The sequence below is a fragment of the Pithys albifrons genome, chromosome 23 (genome assembly GCF_047495875.1).
Source record: "Pithys albifrons albifrons isolate INPA30051 chromosome 23, PitAlb_v1, whole genome shotgun sequence".
Classification (NCBI taxonomy): Eukaryota; Metazoa; Chordata; class Aves; order Passeriformes; family Thamnophilidae; genus Pithys; species Pithys albifrons.
In genome coordinates, this window is record NC_092480.1 from 7,573,068 (window position 1) to 7,599,380 (window position 26,313).

Genomic DNA, 26,313 nt, shown 5'->3' on the forward strand with positions numbered 1-26,313 from the left:
CCTCCCCCAAAGAAGGATCCCCCCCTGCAGCCAAACTGCCTGTTGGAGCACTGCTCTCGATTAATGGCTCTGGTTAATCACCCCCCCTGTCCAGAGCAGGATTGTCTTACGGATAATTTCGTTTGCCTAACGACATTTTCGCTAATTAAATCTCCCTTCGGTTGGTGCCATTCTCCCTGCTGGATAAGGGGAAATGTTTGTGAAGCCAGTGCTGCTCCTGGCTAAATAAACCTTTCCACTTGGCTACCGAAAAATTCCCACTGGGAATGCAAGATGCAAACATTGCTTTGGCAAATTAATTAATTCTTTCAACCCTAAAAACGCTTTTCCTTCCCCCAAAAATATAGGGGAGTTGCTCCCTACATCCCCTTTTTTGAGCATGCATAGGGATGCTCACCCATCAAAAATTAGTTGGATTTCTAGTGCGAAGTACCAAATTCAGAAAGGTTTTGGCTTATCTGAGTCATTGAAAGGTGGATTTATTGAAGAATAAATTGGATTTTCTCCAAAGAGCCACAGTGCCAGGATAGTGAAATCCTGCACAATCAGGAAATTTAAGAACATGAAACCAGGAAATTCAGGAAAATTTATTCAGGAAAATAATGAAATTCAGGAAAATAAATTGAGGAAATTCAGGCAGGAAGTTCTTCCAAGTTCTGGAAAATCCCATTCACTCCCAAGTTGCACATCTCAATAGTGTCAGTTTTTCTCCTAAAAATCCCTATTTCTGCTGGCCTTCATGGGAATCTCTGAGGAAATTGCCTTTGAATTAAATAGAGTACAATGGAATAGAATAGATTCTTGTAAATGGCATATTCCCAAATACTTCAAATATTCTTTTTTCTCAATAAGTGTTGCTTGAGGTCTGAAATGGAGATCTATTCCATTCCAAATATTATTCTGAATTTTTGGCCAATCAGAAATGGTCCCTCAGTTTTTTTTTTTTTGCAGCTTTTTGGGTGTCTTTAGAGGTTGAAATTAAAATATATAAAATTATATTAATTTTATATAAAGTAGTGGTGGAACCAGGGTTTTTCACAAAATACATATTTTACATGTATTTACGTAATAATATAATATGATATATGATGTGGCATAAAATATCTGTGATATAGGATGTAATATATAATTTATGATGATATAGATTATAATAGGTTATGTAAAATATGTGAGAGCTATAGGATATATAATAGGTATGATGATAGGTGGTGCTAATAGATATATCTGTTATATATAATAGAGTATACATTATAGGATAAGATATATTGTCTTTGTATATTTAGTATATATAATAAAATATAAATAACAATTATATCATGTGTATATAGAAAAAGAAACTATGCTATATTTATAATGTATAGGATATATAGTTAAAACATATAATATAGGTAATATATTTAAATATTATAAATACAGAGTTTTTAATATATATAATATATACTTTATATATTTATAATTTTATACTTAAATATAATATATTATTAAGTGAATTTTCCCAATTCCAGCAAATCTAATGGGTTTTGAATGGGAGGGAGACACACAAGCTCCCTTGCTCAGCCCTGGGCACACTCCCAGCTCCCATGCACGCTCCCTGTGTGTATCTTGTAAGCTCCTGAGCACATTCTTGGCACTCTCCCTGCACTCTCTCCCTGCACACTCCCTTGCACTGTTCTGCTCATCCTTCCACGCATGTCCCCCTGCACTCTGCCCTGCTCGCTTCAGGATCCTGCTCATCCTGCCGTGCGCTCTCTGCTCGCTTCCTGGGCACTTCTTTGACAGCTCAGGCTCCCGTTCGTTCTCCTGTGTGTGTTCCCCCTCGGCGCTCCCAGCACACTTCCCTCACACCGCAGGCTCCTGTTCATCCTCCCGTGCACCCCTCCATGCTCACTCCATGCCCTTTCCCTGCTCATTCCCTGCACACTCCCCATACACTTTCTTGCGTGCTTCCAGCTCCTGTTCCTCGTTCCATGCACTCTCCCTGCTCACTCCCTTTCACGGCCCATTCTCCCATGCACTCTCTGTGCTTACTCCCTTCACACTCATTTTCACACTGCCTCTTACACCCCATCTCCCATTCATCCTCCCACACACTGACCCACACAGGCTCCCACCACACTCCACAGCTGCCTCCCTCTTCGTCCTCCACCAGCAGTGAGATTGTATTTTTGTATGGCCAGACTTCACGAATGAAGATTTGGGCAGGGCTCTCCCCACATGGTGTGCCCTTCCAGCCTGGATTTGGGAAGGGCTCTCCCCACATGGTGTGCCCTTCCAGCCTGGATTTGGGAAGGGCTCTCCCCACATGCTGTGCCCTTCCAGCCTGGATTTGGGAAGGGCTCTCCCCACATGGTGTGCCCTTCCAGCCTGGATTTGGGAAGGGCTCTCCCCACATGCTGTGCCCTTCCAGCCTGGATTTGGGAAGGGCTCTCCCCACATGGTGTGCCCTTCCAGCCTGGATTTGGGCAGGGCTCTCCCCACATGGTGAGCCCTTCCAGCCTGGATTTGGGAAGGGCTCTCCCCACATGGTGTGCCCTTCCAGCCTGGATTTGGGAAGGGCTCTCCCCAGATGGTGTGCCCTTCCAGCCTGGATTTGGGAAGGGCTTTCCCCACATGGTGTGCCCTTCCAGCCTGGATTTGGGAAGGGCTCTCCCCACATGGTGTGCCCTTCCAGCCTGGGCAGTGGATGTTTTAGGTGAGGCTCAGCGTGCACAGAACTGGCCCCACCGTTTCAGTCCTGAGGTCCATCTGCCATGGCCGAGCGAGCTTGGACAGTGACAGGGAAGTCGTCGGGACTGTCACAGCACCCGGTACCAACCGGAGCTGACCCCGCTGAGAATCCGAGATCTGACAGGATTGGATGGCAGGGAGGGATTGAACTGCCAGAGGATGATCCCTACACTGAGACTTGAACTCAGGTCCCTGGGATTTGGAGTCCAGAGTGCTCTCCATTACACCACAGGAGTGCCCTACCAGCAGTGATATAAAACACTCCAAAATAGCACAGTTTTCCCCCAGTTTTCCAGAGCTTTGCCCAACACCTTCCCATCAGGACTCAGCCCGCTGGTACCCAGTGCAGCATCCCAGCCCAGTGACGGAGGCATTTCACAGCTCCTAAATATTTGTGCATGTGGCTTTGCAGTACATTGAATAAGATCGAATAATATCTTATACTATTCAATGATATTGAACGGATTTCAAAGAATTTAAAATAATTTATTATTTTTTAGTATTATTTAATAACGCATTATTGTGGCGTGAGCATCACCTGTGGCTTATGGAAGGCACTGAGGCTAACAAAGTTACAGGGAGGAGAATTGTAATAATCCCTTTGGGAGCACAATAATTGGTGACTGAGGACAAATATGGAAAAGTAAAATAAAGTAAAATAAATTAACAAAAAAACTGTGTATTAACGAAACATTAACTCCCAACATGAGCTGACTTCCATGGGAGCTGGAGGAGGGGATGCACCGCTAAAAAATTGCACTAGAAGGAAAAGAAAAGAAAATAAAAATGTTTTATCTCCGCTCTCATTCTGTGATAATGATCTTAACGGAGTTGGGAACTGGCAAGGAAAAAAACGTGCATGGTTTTTAAATGAAAGTTGCCTCTGCTCCAGAGGGCTGGGGCAGAGGTTTGGGGTATTTCATACTTTATGGGCATTTTCTTATTTATTTGGGAGTATTTTATTATGTTTTGGGGTATTTTTATTATTGGGGATGTATTTTATGAATTTGGGGGCTATTTTATTATTTTGGGAGCATTCCTGTCAGGGCTTGGGATGCTCCCAGCATTGTTTGCTTATCCCACCTGCCCCAGTAGGATTACAGAGACCCCAAGTAAGAATGAAATTATAAAAAGAAATAGAATTCCCTTGGGGGTATTTCACTTGTCTTCGGGAAAACACTTGCTGTGATGAGCCAGGGATTTAATCCAACCCTTTGGAACACTCTCATCACCTGCCAGAGATGGATTTTGGGACAAATATTGCATGCCCAGAGAATGGGAGCAGAGAGGGAAGATGCTGAGGGAGCTTCTTGCTTGCAGTCCCTGGTTTAAGTCCTTTTTAAAGGTGCAAACACCTGTTTGAAAGCCCATTTTGGCTATAACCCCCCGTTTAAAGTGGGGTTTGGTGCTAAGCTGGTTGTTTGGAGGGCTGTTTTGGTGCAAGCACCCATTTAAAGGATATTTTATGGTGGAAAAGCTGTTTGAAGGACTGTGTTTGATGCAAACCCCCTGCTTTAAGGGCTTTTATTTTTTTTCTGCAAACCTGTTCTTGAAGGACGTTTTTTGGGGTGCAAACCCCTGCACTAAGACACTGTCTGAAGGACATTTTTTCTGCAAAGCTCTGTTTTAAGGACTAGTTTTTCCTGAAAACCCCTGTTAAGAGTACATTTTTCGATGCAAGCTCCTGTTTTAAGGACTTTTTTGAGTACAACGCCCTGCTTGAAGGACCTTTTTGGCTTCAAATCCTTGCTTGAATGGCTTTACCCCCCAATTTAAAGGCCTTTTTTGCTGCAAACTGTTTTGAAGAAGTTGCTAAAGCAACACTGGAGTGGGATGAGGATGGGGACAGAGCATGGATGTTTGTGCTGGGGACTGGACTTACTTAGGGGGAAACCCCAGAATTTTAGGACCAAGGAAGGAAGCCACCAACAGCTGCTTGTGTTGGGTTTTCAATGTGATTTAACCCTTTTTCATAAGGAAAATACCCTCCAAATCCCCACCCACAATGCTTTTTGTTCTTAAGGATAATGTAAATAGTAGAGGTTTTGCAAAGATAATTGTATTTGCCATGTAAAATAACCCCCTCTGATGCAGAAAAATTCCTGTTACCCAATGATGCTCCTCAATGACATCCTGTGAGCAAAACCATCTCCCATTTAAGCTTTTATTTGGCTTTAATTCCAGCCTGGACCAGGTGATGGAGGAGCATCACAGGCATCCCTGTGGACAGCATCTCCCATTCCAGCCAGTTTTTGCTCCTGTTGGCTGCGTACAGGTGGGAAAAATACTTTTCCTGCTGTTTTTTGGGTAAAAAATGAAGTTTTCTCCACTTTCCCCCCTCTCCTCCGTGCCGAGCGCTTGCCACCCCGCTGTCTGTTTTTCCTCGCTGAGGTTCAGTTCTAATTATGTTGATTTTCTCCAGCCCACCCCCCTCCTGGCAAGCTTATTAGGGGGAATATTTTTATTTATTATCATTTCGCCCAACTCCCGCCAGCATTTCCAATTACTCTCGCCGCTTCCTTGTAATTGTCTTTCCGTAATGGCTGCGAAACAATTGCGCTAAATGAGGTGGCTCCGGCAAGATGAGGGTTTCACTTCATTAAAGGCTAATGGATTCCCAGCTCCAGCTCTGTGGGCAAAAAAAGAAGGAAAAAAAAAGAGATTTAAACAACTTCTTTTATCTTATTGGGATAACTTGCCCTGGTGTGGTGGGGTTTGAGTGGGTATGGGCTTGGGTGCGTGTTGATGGCCCCTCTGTTTGCAGCATTGCTGAGCTGTAAGTGGGTTTTCCACAAAATATTTTGGGAGTTTTGGGGACTTAAAAATATTATTTTCTCTAAATTCCTGATGGATTGCAAAAACTGGCTTCCACCTTTTTTTTTTTCCTGTGTGTATATAGATACACTGTATTTATTGTCATAAATATACATTTATTTATTATAGAAATGATACATAGCAATAGAATAACATTGATACGTAATATGTGAATAGAATGCACATGTACTTTCAAATAATTAAATAACTACATTACATAATCCTATATTATAGAAGTATGTAATATACTGATTGATATATTCACATTGATAGATTGGTTTATAATGCTTGATATATAGTGATATACTGATTATAGAATATATTACATTGATCTTTATGGATCTGTTGATTACAGAATATATATTAGATTGATATATAATGCTTGATATCTAGTGATATACTGCTATGTATTATATAGTGTATATTATTTATAAGGGCATTAATCATATTGCTATGTATATATAGCTATATATATGTATCTGTACCCTCTGTGTATTGCTATAAGATACCATTTGTGCTACTGGAACTTGGCCCCACAGGCAGGGGTAGAGACCAAGCTTTTGGAGATTTTGGTGGAATTTTGAAATCTTGTTGGGTAGTAGGTTTGCTCCTCAAGCAGATATTATTTCAGTGTTATTTTCATTTGGGAAAATCTTTTAAGTGTGAGATTTCTCCCATTTTCCCCATCCTTCCACTGGCTTTTTCCTTCTTTTGCTGGATGTGGAAGTGCTCCAGGTGCTGGGACAGAGCTGGGTTCCATCCTGGTACCCTGTGGAGTCAGGTGTCATAGCTCAGGAAAAGAACCTATTTTATTTTTTTAAAAAAATCAATTCCCACAAGGATTTTATTTATTTATTTATGTATGTATGTATGTATGTATGTATGTATTTATTTATTTATTTTCCTGAAAAGGAGAAAAAGCAAAACCAAACTCTTGGCCACAGTGTGATGCTTGGGGCTGAAGTGCCCTGACACGGACAATGGAGTGGGTCTTCACAACAAGGGAAAATTCACTTGGGAACTTATGAAAAACCCTTAATTAAAGTAAAATTCCCAGAGAGGTGCAATACTCAGAGCCAGATTCACCCTCACAATTAGCAGGTGCTTGGGTAGATGTCTAAAAATGGGTAAACCCCAGGTTGGAATGGCCAGTTTGATTTCTTAAACGTCATGCTGGGTGCTTCTCCAGAAAAAGCTAATTTTGGCAACAAGGTGCACCCCAAAATGGAGGGGAAAATATTTCAATCTGAGAATTGCCTGTCACAGGAAATTATCCCCATTGTGGGCGAGGGGGAAAGCAAAAATTTTTGAGAAAAGTTTTTTTTTTTTTGAGAAAACAAAGTTTCATAAATAGATTAAAAGCAGTAGCAGAAAGAGTTAATTCTTATGGAAGGTGGGATGTATGTATTAGATATACAGGTTATAGTATCTATATTACATTATATCTGTCCACTGGATCTTTATATTGGATGAATTTGTTGGATGTTATATTTGGGTACACATTGGATACACATTGAATGTTTTTGAATGTATACAATATAAATATACAATGTACACATTGAATGTATATTACATTGTATCCATCCATTGGATATATTATATTGGATTGGATATAGTGTAGCCATATAATGTAGCCGTTAATGCATCAATGGATATATACAGTCTAATATATTTGATATATTAATCCAATAGATACATATATTTTTTATAAATATCCTCTCTTCCTCCCTATAGCTTCTCTCTTTATATATATAGGATGGATATATAAATGTTCTTTTAATGTCAAATATATGTAGGACTTCATGCACATTATCCAGTTATATCCATGAAATATATATATAAAATGATCCTATTATTGATGTCTTGGATGGATTTAATTGGATAATGTGGATGAAGGTATGTATATGTATCTAACAGATATCTCTAATATATGTATACTATTTGAGCAATCTGTCTGTTGAATTATTGGATGGATGTGATTGGCTAATGTGAATGCAGACACACACGTGTACATATATAGTCATCCAGTTGTCTATAAATGTAGTAATCCAGTATCCAATTATAGTTGGATAAGGCAGATGAAAACATATATATTTAATGCACACACAAAGTGGAAGGTGTCTGTGGCTGTTGGGGATCGGTGGCTGGATGGGAAGGGCAGCACAGGGGCTCCCACTGGTCCTTTGGGCACCAGGATGCTCTTTGCATATTCATTGTGCCAGAGAGCTCTGACTCTTCTGAGTGTTAAACCACTGGAATATGGACTTACCCACCAAACCAGGGGAGCAAATCTTGTAATATCTCAGGGAAATCCCTTTTTTATTTAAAATGCCACTGGACACCTCTTCGCCACCACCACATCCTTCATCAGTCATCACATCCCATGGTTTTGTTTAGCTCCATCTTGAACACGTCCAGTGTCTCCATCAGAAACAACCTGTAGAAAGGGGGGGATAATAATTTTGGACACATGTTTCTCTTTCTGCATAAGAGTGTAAATACTGACCTATCCATCTTCCAGGATCTCTGAGAGACTCCCTTGTGCCATCCCCACCCCTGAGCCCGTCACTCTTATTCCACCTAAGAAACATAAGGAAAGAAAATGCACTGAAATGCTGCAAAATATATCTTTTAAAGAAACTACCTGACCTCCAATCCTTACCTTCCAGCACAGTGCATGTGGAATGATTTGTCTTAGAAAGATGGCACTTAAAGACACTTCTTGAAACTGTGTTAAGGTACCAACTGGCTTTGCAAAACTGGGGTGGCTTCTGATGAGGGTACCTTAGATTTGATTTAACCAACTGGAGGTTCAGAGAGCAGAAAGGCACATACAACTGGGATGGCAAAAATGGGGGCAGTGGCGGTGGTGGCAGCTGCACCAGATGATGCTGAAGCTATGTCTTTTTGCATCTCACTTGGGGCAAAATCCCGGATTTTTCACCAAAGCAGCTGCCAGCTGCTTCTGCAGAGCTCCATTAACCCAGCGCTGGATGCCACCAGACCTCCGTTTCAGTTACTTGATGACTCGTGCTAATTTTCGCCCTGTCCTTTCGGGGCTCCTCGCCATGTGGCACCCAGCCAGGATGGATGCATGCCATTGCCTTCATCCTTATTTTTCAAGCATCCTCATCCTCATCATATTTAACATCTGAGCTTGAGAGATGCATCCCTCTAAGCTTTCAGCCCTCCTTTATTTCCAAGGATTTTAAGAGCATCTGTATTTTTCCACGTGCTTTTCTTTCCCTGGAAATGCCAGTTTGTTCGTCAGAATAATTCAGGATGTTGTTTGGGATTGTTTCAGCACAGAGCCCTGATGGGGCCAGGCTGGTGCAACCCGATGAGCTGAAATCCTTAATTATTGCAGATGTGACCTTGTTGGGATGAGCAACCAGACGGCCAGGGATGTTCACTTCCCAAAAAAACCTAGGGCAGACTTGACACAGGGTCTCCTGACAAAGTCAGCACTCCCTGACTTTAATTAGGTGCCCCTCATTAAGCACAGATCTCATATAACTGTGGCCCAAACTTCCCCAGCGCTGGACTGTGACATTATGGCACTTAAATGCATGGAGGAAAAGGCCAAAGTGGTTGCAGAGCATCACATCTCACCCTACCAGAGCTGCATCCTTATTAAAGTAATTAGAAAACCATTTTGCAATTAATATTTTTTTAGGATGCAGCATTGAATGGGGCTTCAGTGACACTCAGGGCTTAATTTATCTTCATCGTAGTGCAGAAAAATGTTGTGATGTGGCTTCCTTGGCTTCAAAGCTCAGCAGAGAATTATTTGCTGCCCTGTTTGGAAACTGGGTGTAATTTGGGCAGGTGGCTGGGGACTGGGTTTTTCCTCCAGCTGTTGTATTGCTATTAGGTTTGCAGGAAAACCACCATTTTTTGCAGCTTTCTCTGTCCTGGTGTTCTGGGGATTAGCTCTGTTGTGCTGAGAGAGTAATGAAAAATCTTACGTTTCTAGGAAAAATCACTTTTTTTGTAAAAAATGCAAAAGAGAAATAAAAAAGCAGTGAACTGAATTGCAAACCATGAGGTTTATTTATTTTAAATTTTGAGACTGAGTCAATAACTGGATTACTCTGCACTTTGGACAGCTGATTTACCAGTGCAAACAGGTGTCAAAAAACCCCTCCAAAATGCAAAAAAACACCCAAATCTTGAGGTTTTCTCATGAGCTTGGGAACAAAATACAGAGTTTGAGGAAGAATTTGGTTGGTTTGGGGTTGTTGCAAGCCTTAGTTAAAAGCTGAATATCCCTTAATAGAAGCATCACCATTTAACAGCCAAGCCCTGTGCTTGGTGCAGAAGCTATTGGATGTGTGCTTTGCAAGAAATATTTGACAGAGAGCATTTTTAAGCAAAATATCACTGAATTTGTGTGCTGAGGCACTGTCATGAGTTAAACAGCAGCAGCAAATGATTTTTGCAGAAAAAACACACCATAGTTAGTAATAGCCCATGGGCTTTTGGGGACTTGAATGGACTTCCAGGCATGCCTGTACCATGCAGGCAGTGGGATGCAGACAGCCCCAGGCTGCCCTTGGCTCTGGGATCCAAACTGTGCCAGGCAGTGTCTCTTTTTCCCAACTAGTTTAGTCAGGTTAATAAAAAACACCATCGCTGCCTCACCAGAGGGGCTTTGGAGTGGTGCAGAGTGTTGCTGGGCTTCTGGCAGCCTGGGAGATGTCAAAATTAGCATTTTTAAGAGATGGCTGAAAGTGGAATGTGGCTAAGCTTTGCTTTTAGCCACTGTCTTTGCTTTGGTCCTGGCCAACATCTTCACTTTGCTCTGTTAGTGGCCTCAGTTCATTTCGTGCCAGCATCCCTGGTTTGATTCCAGCTGCCATCCCTGGTTTGGTCTCAGCCGGGATCTTTGGTTTGATTTTAGCCATCATAGAATCCCATAATGGTTTCGGTTGGAAGGGATCCTAAAGACCATCTCATTCCACTCCCCTACCATGGGCAGGGCACCTTCCACTAGACCAGGTTGCTCCAAGCCCGGAACACTCCAGGTGTGGGGCAACCACAGCTTCTCTGGGCAACCTGTGCCAGGGCCTCACCATCCTCACAGGGAAGACTTTCTCTCCAGTATCCCATCCAGCCCTGCCAAACCCAGTGGCAAACCATTCCCCCTTGTTCTGTCCCTTCAGATCCTGTTCCAAGTCTCCCTCTAGCTCTCTTGGAGCCTCTTTAGGCACTGGAAGGGGCTTTAAGGTCTCCCCAGAGCCTTCTCCAGGCCAAACACCCCCAGCTGTCCCAGCCTGTCTCCAGAGCAGAGCTGCTTCAGCCCTCGAAACATCTCTATGGTCTCCTCTGGACTTGCTGCAGCAGCTCCACGTCCTTCCTGTGCTGGCCCCCAGGGCTGGAGGCAGCTCTGCAGGGGGGTCTCACCTGAGCAGACAGAGGGACAGAGTCCCCCCTGCCCTGCTGCCCACGCTGTGGGATCAGCCCAAGACGTGGGGGGTTTCTGGGTGCCATTGCACACAGGTGGGGCATGTGCAGCTTCTTACCCACCTGCACCCCAACATCCTTCTCTTCTGGTTATACTTCTCCTTTTCCATTGAGTGGGAACTTTGCAGGACTGCCACTTCTCAAATATGATGGATAGTGGCTCAACCTCAGGACCAGAAAATGCATCTCATCAGGTCCCATGGACTTGTGTACCTTCAGGTTCCCTGGATGTGCTTGACTCTGGTCTTTTACAGCAAGCAGTTGGCATCCTGGTGCAATCTTAGCCAGATCCTTGCTTTGGCTCTTCTGAGCATCCCTGGTTTGTGCTCAGGTAGAAGTCTTAGTTTGGTAGAAGCAGCATCCATGTCATGATCCTAGTATCCTTGAGCTTATCCTACCTAGCATCCTTGATTTGGTCTTTTCCAGCATCCCTGACTCGATCCTCACCATCCCCCCACTTTGATTTCAAACTTATTTGGCTCCTTATCAGCATCCTCTGTTTAAATTAATGCAATTTTCAGCTTATATATGCAAATACGTAAATAGCTATATAGGGGCAATTTTTCTGCCCATTCCCATATTTTTTCAGCAATTTTTTCAGAGGGATCATCCCAGTGAGTGATAGGTGGCAGCTCCCAGCTGGTCCTAAAGCGGGGGGGGATGATGGTCACATGTGTGGTGAGACCTGACCAGGTTAAGTCAAGAGTTTGTTTTTCTTAAATGTCAGAGATAAAAATTACCAAAAAGTTGCATTTTACCCAGGTGAATCAGGGTGGGCATCCCAAACCCCATGGCAGTGCTGCCACATTTCAACACTTGACTGAAAATTCAAGGAAAACTTGGCAAAAAGAGTCTTTTTTTCTGTTTTTTTTTGGATGCTCTAGCTTCAACGTGGGAATGTTGGCACATCTCCATTCCTGCATCCCTGGAAAGCTGCACCAGCCAGTTACGTACTTGGGTTGTAAAGATAATTAAGTTGCATTTCTGTGTGTTGTTTACTGTTCCTCTGATCCAACAGTTCCCCCGAGACTTCAGCTCAGGGTTCGTTTTTGTTTTGCAAACCTCCTCCTGCTTCAGGAACAATTTTAATTTTACTATTATTAAACCATCCCAGACGTTGCCTTATTATGTGCCTTGGAGCTGAAATTCCTGAAGGGGCGGGGGAACACGACTCACATCTGGGCTTGTTCTGCAGATGTTTGCTCTGCTGGAGAAAGGAGCAGACATTCAAACCCGATGTCAGACTAATTTTGCCCCAGGATGGGTTTGCAAAGGTCAGCATGGGATGGGAATGGCTTTGGTACAAAGAGGAACCCCAAAACTTAGTTCATCCCTTGCAGGAGACAGGTGTGAGAAGAGCTTGTCTTGGCTTTTTTGAAAATAAATTAATAATTTTAAGCCTGGGGGGAAAAATAAAAAGGGAATAATAATAAATAAAATTATTAGGAGCATTCTGCACTGCTCACCTGCTGAGCCAAAAACTGTAATTTTGGCACCACTCTGTGATCAAACCCTATTCTGCACTTTTTAAACTCTGATGTGGGAGCCCAAGGTCACCCCAGGTGCCTGGGAATGCCACGTGGGGCCTGGACAGCTTGGGATGCAGGAAGGGTGGATGTTGCCAGGAGGACTCCATGGGGCTGCAGGGGCGTGTTTGTGTGGCCAGACTCATCTTTACACGTGCATGCACAAGTTCCCACGTGCGTTTGCATGTTTGCCTGTGTTTGCGTGTGCACACGTGCCCATGTGTGTTGCATTTGCCTGTGCCTGTTGCATTTGCATGTTCACAGTGTGCTCTTGCCTGTTCCAGTGCGGGTTTGTGTGTTTGCACGAGGCTGTGCCCATTGCCACGTGCGTTTGCAGGTGCGTGTTTGCACATCACACACATTTCCAGTTTTCCCTGTGCATTTGCACATTTCCATGTACACACACATTTGTGTATATGCAAACACATACACAGGCGCATAAGACTGCATGGGAAAATATATCCTTGTTTTGCCCACTAAGACCCAGCAAGGCAGGGCCGTGTGCTCTGAGCAGTCTCACACAGAGCTCTGACCTCCACACGCTGCTCTCCCAATTTACACACTCTCAATAACTTTGTTCCCATTATCCCTAACCCATAGACTCTGGGAAGTTTAATTTCTTCTCTCTAGTAATCACCATTAAATAGAAATTGTCTTTTTCTGTGTAAACATGTCATTAGTGAAGCTGCTTTCTGCAGGGTCCAGATTTCATTTTTATTAAAATGAAACATTTTTCCGACTCCTCACTGTGTCCGGAGATGAAGAGGATAATTTTAACCCATTGGGTTGGCCACAGATAATTGCGCCAGTGTTTGATTGGGGCGATTAGGGAAATATCCTTTTTTCATGCAGAATTTGCATTTTCCCCCCTTGCTTCTCAGGAGCAGAGTCGTGCTTTTCTACCCAGCCAGTTTTAATGAGCGTTGTCAGTCCTAACAAATAGCTTTTCATCTCACTTTGTTGACTTGTTTTTGAGCTAGGTTGGGCTGAAAAAAAAGACGAGATGAAAACTCAGAGTGGGGAAAGGCACCAAAGTTCAGCTCCTCTTGGGAGGTTGGTGCTCAGTGAGGAAAATCTCTTTTTTCTGCCGCTGAAATGATGCAATGAGGTTTTGGGTGAGAAGAGAGGTGAATTTTGTGCCAGGGGTTGCAAACAGCTGTCAGCACCTTCCCCTGCCTGTTGTGCAAGGGGCACGTTTGCCCTAAATGTACTTTCTGCAGCACATTTTTGGTGGTCCTGGTGGGCTACCTCTGCAGGCACCACTGGGAAAAGACCTTTTCCCCACTAAATACCCAAGAAAGTACGGAAGCTCACACGTAAATAAATCTGTCTATATGATACATCTGGCATCACATATATAATGTAATATATGGGGATAATATATATTAGAATAATACATAATATATGTTATTCCCATCAGATCATGGGAAGAAGATACATATAAGGATTTAATAGGAAATAGATAATTTGTTGTTCCCATATATTATAATAAGTATTGTATCAAATTGATTGGATTAATGTATATTATTGGAATGATAACTAATACATATTATTCAATATCTTAGGTAACCTGTATATATAGATACCTGTATATATAGATAACATTTAGCATCTGTAACATGTAATATTAGAGAACACCTGTAACTTCTACAAATGTAATATATAACATAAAACATACATAACATGATACGTGATATATAATGGCAGTAAGTGATGGGTTGCCCTCCCCCCTGTCCCTCTGCCATAACCAGATCTCGAATTTCCAACTGGATTACTAAAATAAGAGAACTTAGTTCTGAATATACATATGTGTCCCATGTACAGTCCATTCACTCCCTTTGCCTTTGAAAACCAAACTTCCCCTTCCCGTGCTACCTGGAAAATTGTATTTTCAGACATGGGGAAGGAATAGATCCCTCCACTGAGGGGGCACCTCTCAGTGTCCCCAAAAAGCAGATTCCCTGCTGGGATGGGGTCCAGGCTCTCCCCCTGCCCTCGCTTGCAGCTGATTTCCCATATTTATTTAAGATCCCAGCTCGGGGGAGCGTGGCTGGAGTTGGCCGTGCTGTTGCGATGCTGTTTGCACAAGCCCACTGGGGGCCAGCGAGGGATTATGGGGCGGGAAAGCTGCTCTGCAAGGCTCATTCCAAGCTCTTTTTCCCCAACTGCTCCAACGAGCTTGCTTTTTGTGGGCCTTTTTTTTGTGGGCCTTTCCTTGCTTTTCTTGATTTTTCACTTTTTTTTTTTTTGCTTTGTTTTTCATCCCTTTTTCCTGCCTTTCTTTTGCTTTTTCACACCCTTTTCTTTTCTTTTTTTTTTTTTTTTTTGTGGAGGCATGTGAGCAGCCAGGCCCACTCTCCCAGCTAGGGATTTGAGGTGAAAAATGCCCTTTTGGAGCACAAAGGCTTGTTTTCCCCCCAGTTTGTGGGGGCTTGGGGGCACATTGCCAAAGGAAAGCGTCACCTGGGTAAGTAAATTCCCACGATTAGTTCTGCCCCAAACCAGAGATTTTCTCCTCCAAATGCTTCAGGCTTGGTTCTTTAGAGAAATGAAATTACTTTGAACCTATTTTGGGAAAAGGGACAGTGGGAATAGTTATTTGTGGGAGCACCAGGGTGCCACGTTGTCTCTGTCACCTGGAGTTTTGCAGCAGGGACTAGTGGGGGTTTCCAAAGCATCAGCCTGAGTGGTGCAGGACATTTAACTCGTGTTACACAGATGGATGAACTGATTCAGCACTTGAAAAGCTGCAAACACGTTGGATTCTGTTGGAAAAACGTGAGCCAAACCCCTATTTCCCAAGGCAAACCCTTCCAACCCACACTGCTCCTCTGGTTCTGGGGTAGAGTCATTTTCTTGCTGTTGCAAACAAATTAGTTCCAGTAATTCCATGTTTTTCTGATACCAGAAATGAATTCCCTCTTTTGTTTTTCCTTTGGAAGCTCGAGTTTAATGATGGAAATCTTCCTTTGTGTTGAGTATTATTCATTCCCCCTCTTAACTCATCATCCTTTTATTACCACTTAACTTTTCCTAGGTGACTGATCCCTTGCTTGTGATCCCAAATTTGCTCCTTATGAATAAGTAAAATATTTATTTTCCTTTGAGTGTGGCTTTTCCATCATTGGGCTGAGCAGTTTCGCTCAACACCAGCTCCAAAAGTTGCTTTAAGCTGTTGGAAGCTCTTGGTGCCACCAAACAGAGGATGCTCTGCCCGGGCATTATTAGCACTGGGGCTTGATTATAAAAATTTCATATTTCTTGAGTGATTGCAATGTATTTTGAGCAAATGAAATTAAGTCTCAGAAGTGTTTTGTGTTTTTTTGAATAAGGTGCAGAAATGTGCCTGTTAGCCCTGTATACTCAACCTCATGCCCCAAGGCCAGGAAGTGTCTGTGGGGCCGATTCAAGGCTGGATGGTGAGAGGGAATTCCACAAGATGGGATTAATCCTTATTTTTAATTTAAAAATTACCTAGGTTATTAAGTCATAAAACAATTGATATTATTAAAATATAATTTTTATTAAAGTACAAAATAATTTATACTTTAAATTTAATTCCAAATTTTAATTTTAAAATGTGTGAGTTTATTCCTAGTTTGGGATGCATCCAGCTGTCAGAAACATCTGTAAGGTTGGTAAACCTTTGCGGAATTCTTGGAATTTAGGGTTGTCTGCCCTCAAACCCTCAGACCCATCAAAACATGGATGCAAAAACTGGGATTTAAGGACCAAAATTAGTGTAAGGTTTAATTCTGGTATTTTCAGACTCTAGAGTTTATGTTCCCATGGCAACCAGTATTTTTATCCTCTTGGTTTGGCGCCTTGCGAGATGGAGCCATTGGGAAATATCTTCCCTCCTGGGAGCCACAAAGGTGTTGGGGTCGGGTCAGAAGGAAAACAAATCCACAACTGCCAATGAAAAGAGTATGCAGGAATGATGACATTGTCCCTCTCTCAACAAGCCAAACCCCCCCAGTTTTGGGGATGTTTCAACCAACAGGGCACAGGTCCTTGTGCTGCTCTTCAAAACCCACCAAACCCCCCAAAATTCTTCTGGAAAAACCTCATTTTTCCATCTCTCTATCATTTTTACATGCTCTGATCTGGGATGATCTTTATGGGCTGAATTGAAACTTAAGGAATTGAAAAAAGTGAGGGAAAATGGAGTAGCACTATCTAGACCCAAAAGAATCTTTATCTGTGAAAAGTTACTTACATTGAGCATCTTTTACTTGGTCAAATCTCATCACCACTTTATTACCCAACATTGTTTGCTTGATGCATATTATATTAATAAGGTTTTTTTGAGTTTGGGTCTGGTATTCATTATCTTAATTATCTTTTTTTTTCTTTTTTTTTCCCCATTGGAGATGACCTACTTGCTGGAATTCCCTAAAAATCAGTGAAAATGGAAAAAATATTGGGAGTCTGACTTCTCCATAATTGGACTTTTTGTTAGGAACTGATACCAGTGGGTTATGTTGGCAGGATGAGATGGAGCAGGAGAAAGAAATGCATGTATTAAGATGAAAAGGACCTTAAAATGGTAAGATTTTGCTCCTAAACACCAAAACAAGGGGAATTTCACCCAAAAACCAATTCCAGGAGTTTAGGCAAAATATAAACTGGGTCAAGGTTACTGTGCTCTCCCTTAATATTCAAATCCTAGACATTATTAATTTTAATACTATTTTTTTCCTATGATGAGAGTGTTTCTAGCATCATCTGGCTCCTGACCATGGGTGAAAATTTCGAATTAAGGAAAAATTACAGATTATTGTGCTGTATTTTTTCTCTTGCCTGACTCAAACAATGCTGTTGGCATAGAAACAGCCTTTTGTGGAAAGGTCACCTGCAAGGAGGGTGGTTGAGGTGTAATTCAAAGAGATTACAGGGGATTAGGCTACGCTTATATATATTTTTTTTTGTAGAGAGGGTATGTGCATATCCCAGTGTCCATATGTATATTCATGGCGCTTGCATAGCTGCACATAAATATATATATTTATATATATATTTTAAAAGGAAATGTGATAAAGGAGCAATATCTGGGAAGGTTTACTGAATTAAAAAGTGGATGATGAAGGTTTTATTTTTCCCTGTTTTTTGGCCCCTCCCCACCGCATGCAGTGGGGTGATATCGGAACCCAGCGCTGCTCCTCTGTGTTTTTCACTTGGCTTTAATTAAACCTCGGGCAGAGCTGGAAAAATGTGGCGAGACGAGATAATTGCGCTTATTCCCTGCGCGGGGCTGTAGCCTGGGCTCAGAAAAAAATGAGAAAAAGAGGAATTTGGAGGAGATGTAAAGGTGCTGGAGGATGGCTCAGCTGCGCCGTCAAGGGTGATGGAGCTACAAGATTTGGGAAAAGAAACTTGGCCAGTCATGATTCCAAAACTTCCGGTTTTCATCTCATTTTGCAATGCTGCATGTTTACACTCTGCTCCTGGGACCAGAAAAATTAGTACAATTCTTTATTTTTACTGCAACTGCCCTGAATTGCTTGCCTGTTATTTGCTTTCTTTTCGCATTTTTTTTCTGTTTGTTTTTCTGGCAATGCATGAACAAGGCAGGAATTTAAAAGGTGAGATCACTGGATAATTGAATATATATTGGCTAATAATCCCACACCCCATGCACGTGTTCCCTGCAGACAGCACAATCACAGTAAAAACCTCACAGTTCCACTTCTTCCCCAGTTCCCCCAAACTGATAGGGGTGAGGTGTCATCAAAGCAAAATATGAAGAAAATTCCCCCCAAATTCAAATGTTTCCTTTTTAAAGGAGAAAATAATTTTTGGAGGCTTTTTTCTCCACTATTAAGGAAAATCAGTGTGTGGGAAATGGTTCTAGATGGTAGAAAAAGCTTCCTGCACCCTGGAAATAACTGGTGAAAAAAGGGTTCAGAGGGCCTAAAATACCAAAAATCCCTTTCTCTTCTCTTCCCATGGAGCTATAACAGACCATGATAGCAAATATTTGGCTCAGATTGCTTTTTGTGATTACAGTTTGTCAGAAAATATTGTTTGCATCCTGGAGGAAATATTTTAGCTTTGTTTTCATTACAAGAAGTCAAAATATTGATTTTCTATATTTATATATATATTTTTTTAATTTTTTTTTATTCCATGATAAAGTTCCAAAGGCATTTTCTGTTTGGACACATGGAAGCAAAAAAAATATCAGCACCGTCTGCAGATTTGAAATGTTTTGACATTTTAAAATGTTAGTTTCCAATTGACATTTCAACATAAAATAGCATTAAAATGGCACCGAGTGAAGCTGTTGATTCAAACCAAAAATTAAATTTCATTGAGGCATTTCAAAACTGAATGTTTTTCTCCATTCTGAACTAGCACTTTGGGAAAAGGAGTACTTATTGCTGAAGAAATAAAATATTTCCTGCCAGTTTTGGTATTAAACAGTCCTGACCCACTTTGCTGTGGGATGGTGCTCACTGCACTGGACGACCTTGAGCTGCTCACTTAGGTGGGGATGAAGCAGCAAAGAAAGAGTTTTTCCATGTAATTGCAGTTTGGGATAAATCACCACGTATGCCTCAGCCAAAAAGAAAAAATCCCCAGATAATTCACATCATCTGAAAAACAAACCAAACTTGTATTTGTTCCTCCACTGGTTGATGGCCAGCGGCACTGGAGGTGGAATGTGTCTGTTCAGCAGGGAGCAGCTGTGTAGGACATCCGCCAGTAATATCTCATCAGGGAGCTGAAAAGTTACAGTGACCCTCAATATCCCTTTTATTTCTCTCAGTCCTTGCAGCTCCCATTTCTTGGGAAATTAATGGGGGCAAATGTGGAGCACCAGTAAACCAACCATGTCCAGCATAGGCGGCCAAATGGCAAGCTGGTTTTGTGGCATGTTGACTTGCCGTGGCTCCCAGTTTACTAATTAGTTGTGTTTCTCATTGATTTCAGGGTTTTTTTGCAGGTCATGATTTTGGGCAGGTTTTGGGCATCTTGGAGGATCCTCCAGGGAAAGGGGAAAGCCAGAGAGGCATGTGCAAATTGCGGTGATTTGGGCGTTTTCTCTGGTGCTGATGAAAGGGTGGAGGCAAGGTGCTCTCTTTTCACTCATCATCGTTGGAAGTGGTGGTGAGGAGTCTTCTTGTGGTTTGGCAGCATTTTGGTTGGAGAAACAGCATTTCTGAATGCCCAAAAGGTGGTGAGATCTACATCTGGAGTAGACGGAAGAAGGTATTGCTTCCTCTCATGGTCCTTCTTCCATCAGTCCAGCAAAGAAAGACAAAGTCCTCCTTTTGTAGGGTTTGTCTTTGGGTCCTCCAGTGGTGCCAATCAGCATCTCTTGAGTGGAAATCCTCCTATTTTTTCCCTGAGAAGTTTTTGCTCTCTGATTTCATCTCACAAGCTACTCCTCTTGGAATAGACTTTGTGGCCTCTTTCCACAAGTCAGAACAAAGAAGTATTTAATAAAGAGGTGATTTAAGCTTTGGGAGAATTTCCATATGAAAAATTGCCACTTTCACTTTGTCATGCAATGGCTCTTTAGAAAGATCTTGAATTTGACCAGAATTGATGGCCAGGGCTAAAACTGCAGAATGCTCTTTTCACCCGAATTGCCAAATGGGGTTATAATTAGTCTCTTTCTGGAGACTTCTTGCAGTATCTGAAGTCACTTCACTATGAAGTCACTGTAGTGGCATTTGATTCTTATGGCATCTTTAGGCAGTTGGCTTGAGTCCTGCTTCTGTGTAGCTTTGTCATCAACTTGGGGCTGGGGCTTCTCTTTAGGATCAACACTTTGCTCGTTGCCATTGTCATCATCAGTGCAGGGTTGGGTCTTCTTTGAAGGGTTACTCTGTTACCTGCTGCTGTTGTAAGTCATCAACCCAGCCGAGTCTTCTCTGAAGGGTCAATGTGTTGCTCGTTGTGTTGCTCATTGATGTTGTTTAATAACTGCTCAAATTGTATGAGTAAAGGCTTCACAACCATCGTTTCTTGGGGAAGCAGAGCATCTGCTTACAAGTTCTTTCCACAGTTTGCCCTTTTGTTGCTTGGAATTTGATTAAAAGTAGGGAAATTCTCAAATTGCTTGGAAATGAAAGTATCAAAACACAGTTATCTGGGAACATCCAGCTGTTGCATTCTTGGACATGAACTTTTTGGTTTCCATTCATTTTCTTTCAATATTAATCAACATAAGTTAATGAGTCAATGGTGTGGGTTGACACCTCACCGAACAGTCCACAAGGTAAATGCCACATCCACACTTGCTCTCAAACTGCCAGCTTTCATTTTGATGGAAAAAATCCTGAAAAGATGCATCTTTCCACGAGAAACACCAGATTTTGTGGAACCTGCCTTTTTTATAGAAAACCTCTGTGATTTTTTTCCAGGTGCATTGAATGTGGACATTGGTAATAAAACCTGTACCGAGGGGCACAGATCACATGCAGCTCAAATCTATCATAGCCTTCCTGCAGGCTATTAATAGTTTATTAACTCCATTTAAACTCTGCCTTAATGCTCCTGGTGTGCCAAGTGTCTCTGTGTAGAAATTATTAAGAAAAGATGGTTTTAATTGAATTATGGAGTGGTGTTGGGGCACATTTGCAACCTGTGCTGTGCCCTGCATAGCCACATTTCTGCAAATACTCTGTACATTTGCGTGCAATATAATATTGGTGAATCTGAAGGGATGTGTTCCCTGGTCACATAGGGATCAAGCCATCCCTGGAAAAAGGTGCTTCTCAGGAGATTGTTTCCAGCAGCATTTCTTGCTGAGCCAACCCCAAGCCTGGGGTTTTGCACGAGCAGCCAAAAGTGGGATGAAGTTTGCAGGCATGAATATTTGAAGCCTTGGAGTAATTCTGGTAAGGGGAAAGCCCTAAGCTTTAGAAATCTATTCCCATCACAAGAAAAGAAGAATTTTTCCAGTCTGTTCCTACCTGCGGGGAACCTCAAAGTTTGAGGAAGGGCATATGGATGGTGAAAAATTCTGCACTGCTGGAAGATTTAATGCCTCAGAGATGGGAACTTACAATTTATATTTGCTCTTATTGCTGATCCTCTCATTTAGTCTCAAGCACTCCCTTCCTGCCCAAACACAGAAAAATACTTTTAAAATTCATTTTCTGCCCCTCTTTTCACTTTGCTGTGATGTTTCTTTGTCTCTCGTTGGTCCCCGGGTACTGAGAGTCAAGCCGGGACATTAATATTGATGCCAACCTCAGTTATTAGGAGCTGCATTTCCGAGTGTGCCGGCAGCATATAAATACTATTACTGGGTAATTAGTGAGCATCAAGCTGAGGTTGGATTGAGCTTGGCTTGGTGTCCTACTTCTGTTTTTTTTTAATTTCTTTTTTTCATTGGGTTCTTGGGGTTTTGCCCCAAGAAGGAGCCAGAAAAATGGAAATCCCAGCTCAGGAGCACCTGGATGCTCAGTGAAACAGAAAGAAGCAAAACAAAGGAAAAACAGAAGAAAAAATATCTTCCAGGGCTTTTACTTTTTGAAAACCTCTTGTATTTGAAATGCAAAATCATTTTTGAGTTTCTTATTAATTTTCCTTTTTTTTCGCCCTCTTGATTGCTTCTATCCCTTCTTGCTGCAATTCTTGGTTTGCAATTTCTCTTCTAATGCCCCACTTTAATTTTGCTTCTCTAGTACTATAAAAGTTTGGAAAAGCTTCAGTGTTATCAGAGACCAAATGCAACCGGAATACTCTGGTTGGATGCACCTGAAAAATAGGTGCTCTTTGCTTTCCTCATTCTCCAGCCCTTTCTGCTTGTGGGAAACCCTTTATTTCATCCTCTCTCCCATTCAGTTCACCCCAGTAAATACAAGAAGGGTTTTTCTATCCAAACAGGGGTGAGGAGACATCCCAGGATCAGCAGATCCTCCCCTTTGTCCCATAGCGGGGCTTTGATTGAAAGGCAATGTGAATAATTTAGGTGCATTTTGCATCTTTTATACCTCTGAACTTGCACTGAAAGGTGTTTTGAGTTGCTGCTGCTGGCGAAATAGTGTCTGAAGGTGAACAACCCCTCAATTTTGCATGAGCTAAAATGGGATGGGAAGGTGGGCTTTGCCTCTGAGTGTGGGGAGGTTTAATGCATAAATTTCTTGTATTAACATGGGAGCAAAGCAGAGGCTCCCTGCTTTGGAGGGTAAATCACTGCAGCTCACTGCACTCAGGGGTGCAAGCCCAACTTCTTTCCCCATGTTACTGTCCTCTTTTTCAGTTGCAGAGTATTAGCCAGCTCTCCTTCTGCGTGGGGATGTTTTGTGTCAGATCTTCCCATTTTCAGACCTTTTCATCGGTTGAGGCTCTTAATGTTTGCTCAGGGAAGGTGCAGCCTCGTTAGTGGCGTGCTAATGGGAACATGCCTCCATCCCCCACTTTTGGATGCTTGCAGAGGACTTTAATAGTGCTAAACTGAAAGAGAATACGTTTAGATATTAGGAAGGAATTCTTCCCTCTGAGCTTGGTGAAGCCGTGGCAGAGGTTGCCAAGATAACATTCCTGGAAATGTCTGAGGCCAAACTAGACTGGGCTTGGAGAAATGTGGTTTAATGGAAGGTGTCCCTGCCTATGGCAGAGGGTTAGAATTAAATCATCTTGAAGATCCCTTCAAACCCAGAACATTCTGGGATTCTGTGTTTCTTTGACTTTTCCTTTTGGGGCCGATTGCCTCCCAGGCTGCGTGAGCATCAATATGTGCCTTTGACAGGGTGTCTGCATCAAGCTGCTGGAAAAGATTTTAAATTCCGACTAATTTCTTTTCTGTGAAACAAATGAATCTTTAGAAGGGCCTTTCCTCACAGCTGCTAAGCCATTTAATTTATCTGAGTCATTTACAATTTGTGATAGGGCTGTTAATAGCCTGATGTGGGGATCAACACCACTTAGACACAGGGCTTGGTTTCTTTCTCTCTCTCTCTTTTTTTTTTTTTTTTGGTATTTCAGGTTTTAATTTCTAGTTGGATTTGCCCCTAGAGGCACAGAGCAGTGTTTGGAAAACGTCAGCTCTGTCTCCCCAGCCCCTTTGTCATGCCGGGGCAGCTCGGGCTGAAAGCGCAAACCGCAGCCCACCCATGGGGACGTGCTGCCCTGCTGCTACTTAACTACTTCAAAGTACCTGTCTGTGATATGAAACATGCCATAAAATGAATATATTCCAGATGTTCCAGCAAATTCCCCTTAGCTTCGCCAGCCACCTGAAGGCAGCCGACACAAGTGAGGTTCCTGAGTCCCTGCTGCCTCACTTACTGCCAAAGGGATCAAATGGTGGCTCATTTGGGGTTACAGTCTGGGACGTGGCCATTCTCGGACCAAAGTAGTGCCCCATGTGCTGCCCAGTGCAGTGGGGGGTGAAGACTCCAGCCACTGATGTTCCAGGGAGTGATTGCCCTCCCCGGGACTGGGGAAGATGGGATTTGCATCCTTGGATTTGGGGGGGATCTTTGTTCTCATGGCGGGAGTCTCTCCGTGGAAGTTCTCCATTCTTGGGCTGGGGGATCTCCATCTTTGGAGTCTGCAGAATCTCCATCCTCAGGGTTGTGAGTGTCCTTGGGTTTGAGGATCTGCATTGTCAATGTTGGGGGATCCCAATACTCAGCATTAGGAGGACCTCCATCCTTGAGGTTTATGAGTCTCCATCCTTGGGTTGGGGGATTCCCACCCTTGTGGTTTGGGAGATTCCCATCCTTGAGGTTAGGTGGATCCATCCTTGTGTTTGATAGAGCTCCATCCTTGAGGCTTGGGCATCTTCAGAGCTGGGGAGGTGTCTCCATCTGTGAGTTATGGGAATCTTCTTCCTTGGGTTTGGGTGGGTATATTCATCCTTAGGGTTGGCAGATCTCCATCCTTGAAGGTTCTCCATCCTGAGGGTTGGGGGGTCTCCACCCACCTCTGTCCTCTGTCCTGGAGGAAGCCATGACCCACAACCTCCTTCACATCACAACATACCCCTTGCATAGGAGCTATGGAGAGGTTTAGCCAGGCTCATACTCTTGGACAACGCCTGTTTTGGGATGTTTGGAACCTCTGTGAGCAGACCAGGTTCCCAACCTTCCAGCCAGCTCAGCAATTACGACCTTAATTTATTTGAAAGCTCCAGAGAGAACACATTGGGATATGTGTTTGCTGTTGAATTGGGTATTTCCAGGACATACAGCCAATAATTCTTTTTGTTATGCTCTGTATTAGGTACTCGTTGGCTGGAAGGACCATGGAAAAGCTGGAATAATAACCATGTAAAAGGCAATGAAGTAGGTACAAAAGCTAAAATTACTATTCATCACTAATATGTTGCATGGCACTAATTAATTTTTAAACAGCCTTGCTGGGGACTTCATTGCTAAAACATGATGTTTTCTCCTCCGGCACCATAACTGTTAACTCAAAACAAAGCAGAAGGATGTCAGGAAGGGTGAGGAACTGTGGGTCCATCACACTGCATCCAAATTGCCTGCTCTGATGGTCAAATCCTGACACTGTGCCTGGGAGGACCCTCTGTTACACCCCTCCAAAGGGATTTTTTGAGGATGGGAAGTCAAATCCATCTTCCTGGGAGTGCAGAAATGTTGTCTGAACTGTGAGCATGTTGGGAGACAGGGAAAAGCTATTTTTGACTCTGCTCTCACCTGTCTCACTTTACCTGAGTGTGGCTTTCTCTGAATATTTTTAGCCATGTTTTGTTACTGGTCTCACAAACCTCAAACTGGGGGGTTATTGTCATTGCCCTCACTCATGTGTAGGTTATGTAATTCAGTCATTGTGAGTGCTAAGAATGTTGCTGCTGACATCTAGATCAACACCCAAATATATTTATTTGACATTTCCCATCACTCAGTCTATGAATTATTGCTCCTAAAGTGGCCTGAGCTGGTAATGCTTTATCTTCCACTTATGTTTAATTATTCTTTAATTATTTGGACACTTTTCTCATCACCCCCTTGAATTCTCCTATTAATTACACCCCTTTCAGTTTCCTCTTCTGCAAAAGAAGGGAAATTTAGCAACATTCTGTGAAGTTTATTTAAAAAAAGAGGTCAAGTTCAATGGTTTTATTTTCACCTCTCTGTTTACCTTTTTCATTTTAAAATTAGGAAATGTGGTGGCTTGGGGCAAATCTTCCCTGCTGTTCTGTGGGGCTGATGGTACCAGGATCTGACCTGGTCCAGGCTGAGTGTGAAAAATTACAATTGCACCATTGAAAAGACTTTTTTTTGCTGTTGGGGAGGGGCTTTGCCATGTGCTGGTAGCAACCCCAGGGTCATGGAGGGCTGCGACGGAGGGGAGTACGTGCACCCTCAGATGGGGCCATTTCTGTTTCCATATGGAAAAGGGATGTGGCATCTGGTTTCACTCCCAGCAGCTGGCAGCTTGAAGCCTGTGTTTTGCATGGTGTGGAGTAAAGAGAAAATAAAGTGTCGAATTGTTTGGCATTATCAAGGATTTCTGCTCCCCAGGACTCCTGCATAAAGAGATGGAAATTTTAGCTACTGGAGCCAAGAAACACACAGAAGTATATGAATTTATTACATTTTATCTCATTCCCCTGCTAACAGCGCTGGAAATGTCAAAAGATCATCTATTGTTTCATCGTTTAGAAAGAATTTTTGTTTTTCAGTTGTAATTTCTTTGATGCTTGGCTGTGGGGAAGGAAGAGAAATTGGAGCAGTAGCTGGCAGGGCTATGGCAGGTTGAACGTGCAGGTTTGTCTGGCTATGGAGCTACATGCATTTAAATTTCTCACATCCTGGGTTTTTAATTTAACAAATGTAATTAAGACTGG

The 26,313-nt window shown here is 42.6% G+C and overlaps 1 protein-coding gene across 6 annotated transcripts in view; it reads left to right on the plus strand.

Annotated features, from left to right (window-relative positions):
- PKNOX2 (PBX/knotted 1 homeobox 2) overlaps window positions 1–26,313 on the plus strand; it is an 83,759-nt gene that overhangs the window by 15,529 nt on the left and 41,917 nt on the right. For 3 of the 6 annotated variants that reach the window (XM_071576091.1, XM_071576094.1, XM_071576090.1), the window contains exon 2: window positions 24,723–24,784. The exons of 2 other annotated variants lie outside the window; for them this stretch is intronic. The gene's annotated coding sequence lies outside the window, so the exon portion shown is untranslated. Of the gene's footprint in view, window positions 1–4,938; window positions 5,003–24,722; window positions 24,785–26,313 lie in introns of those variants that run through there. One more of the 6 variants, XM_071576092.1, reaches the window with a different exon arrangement.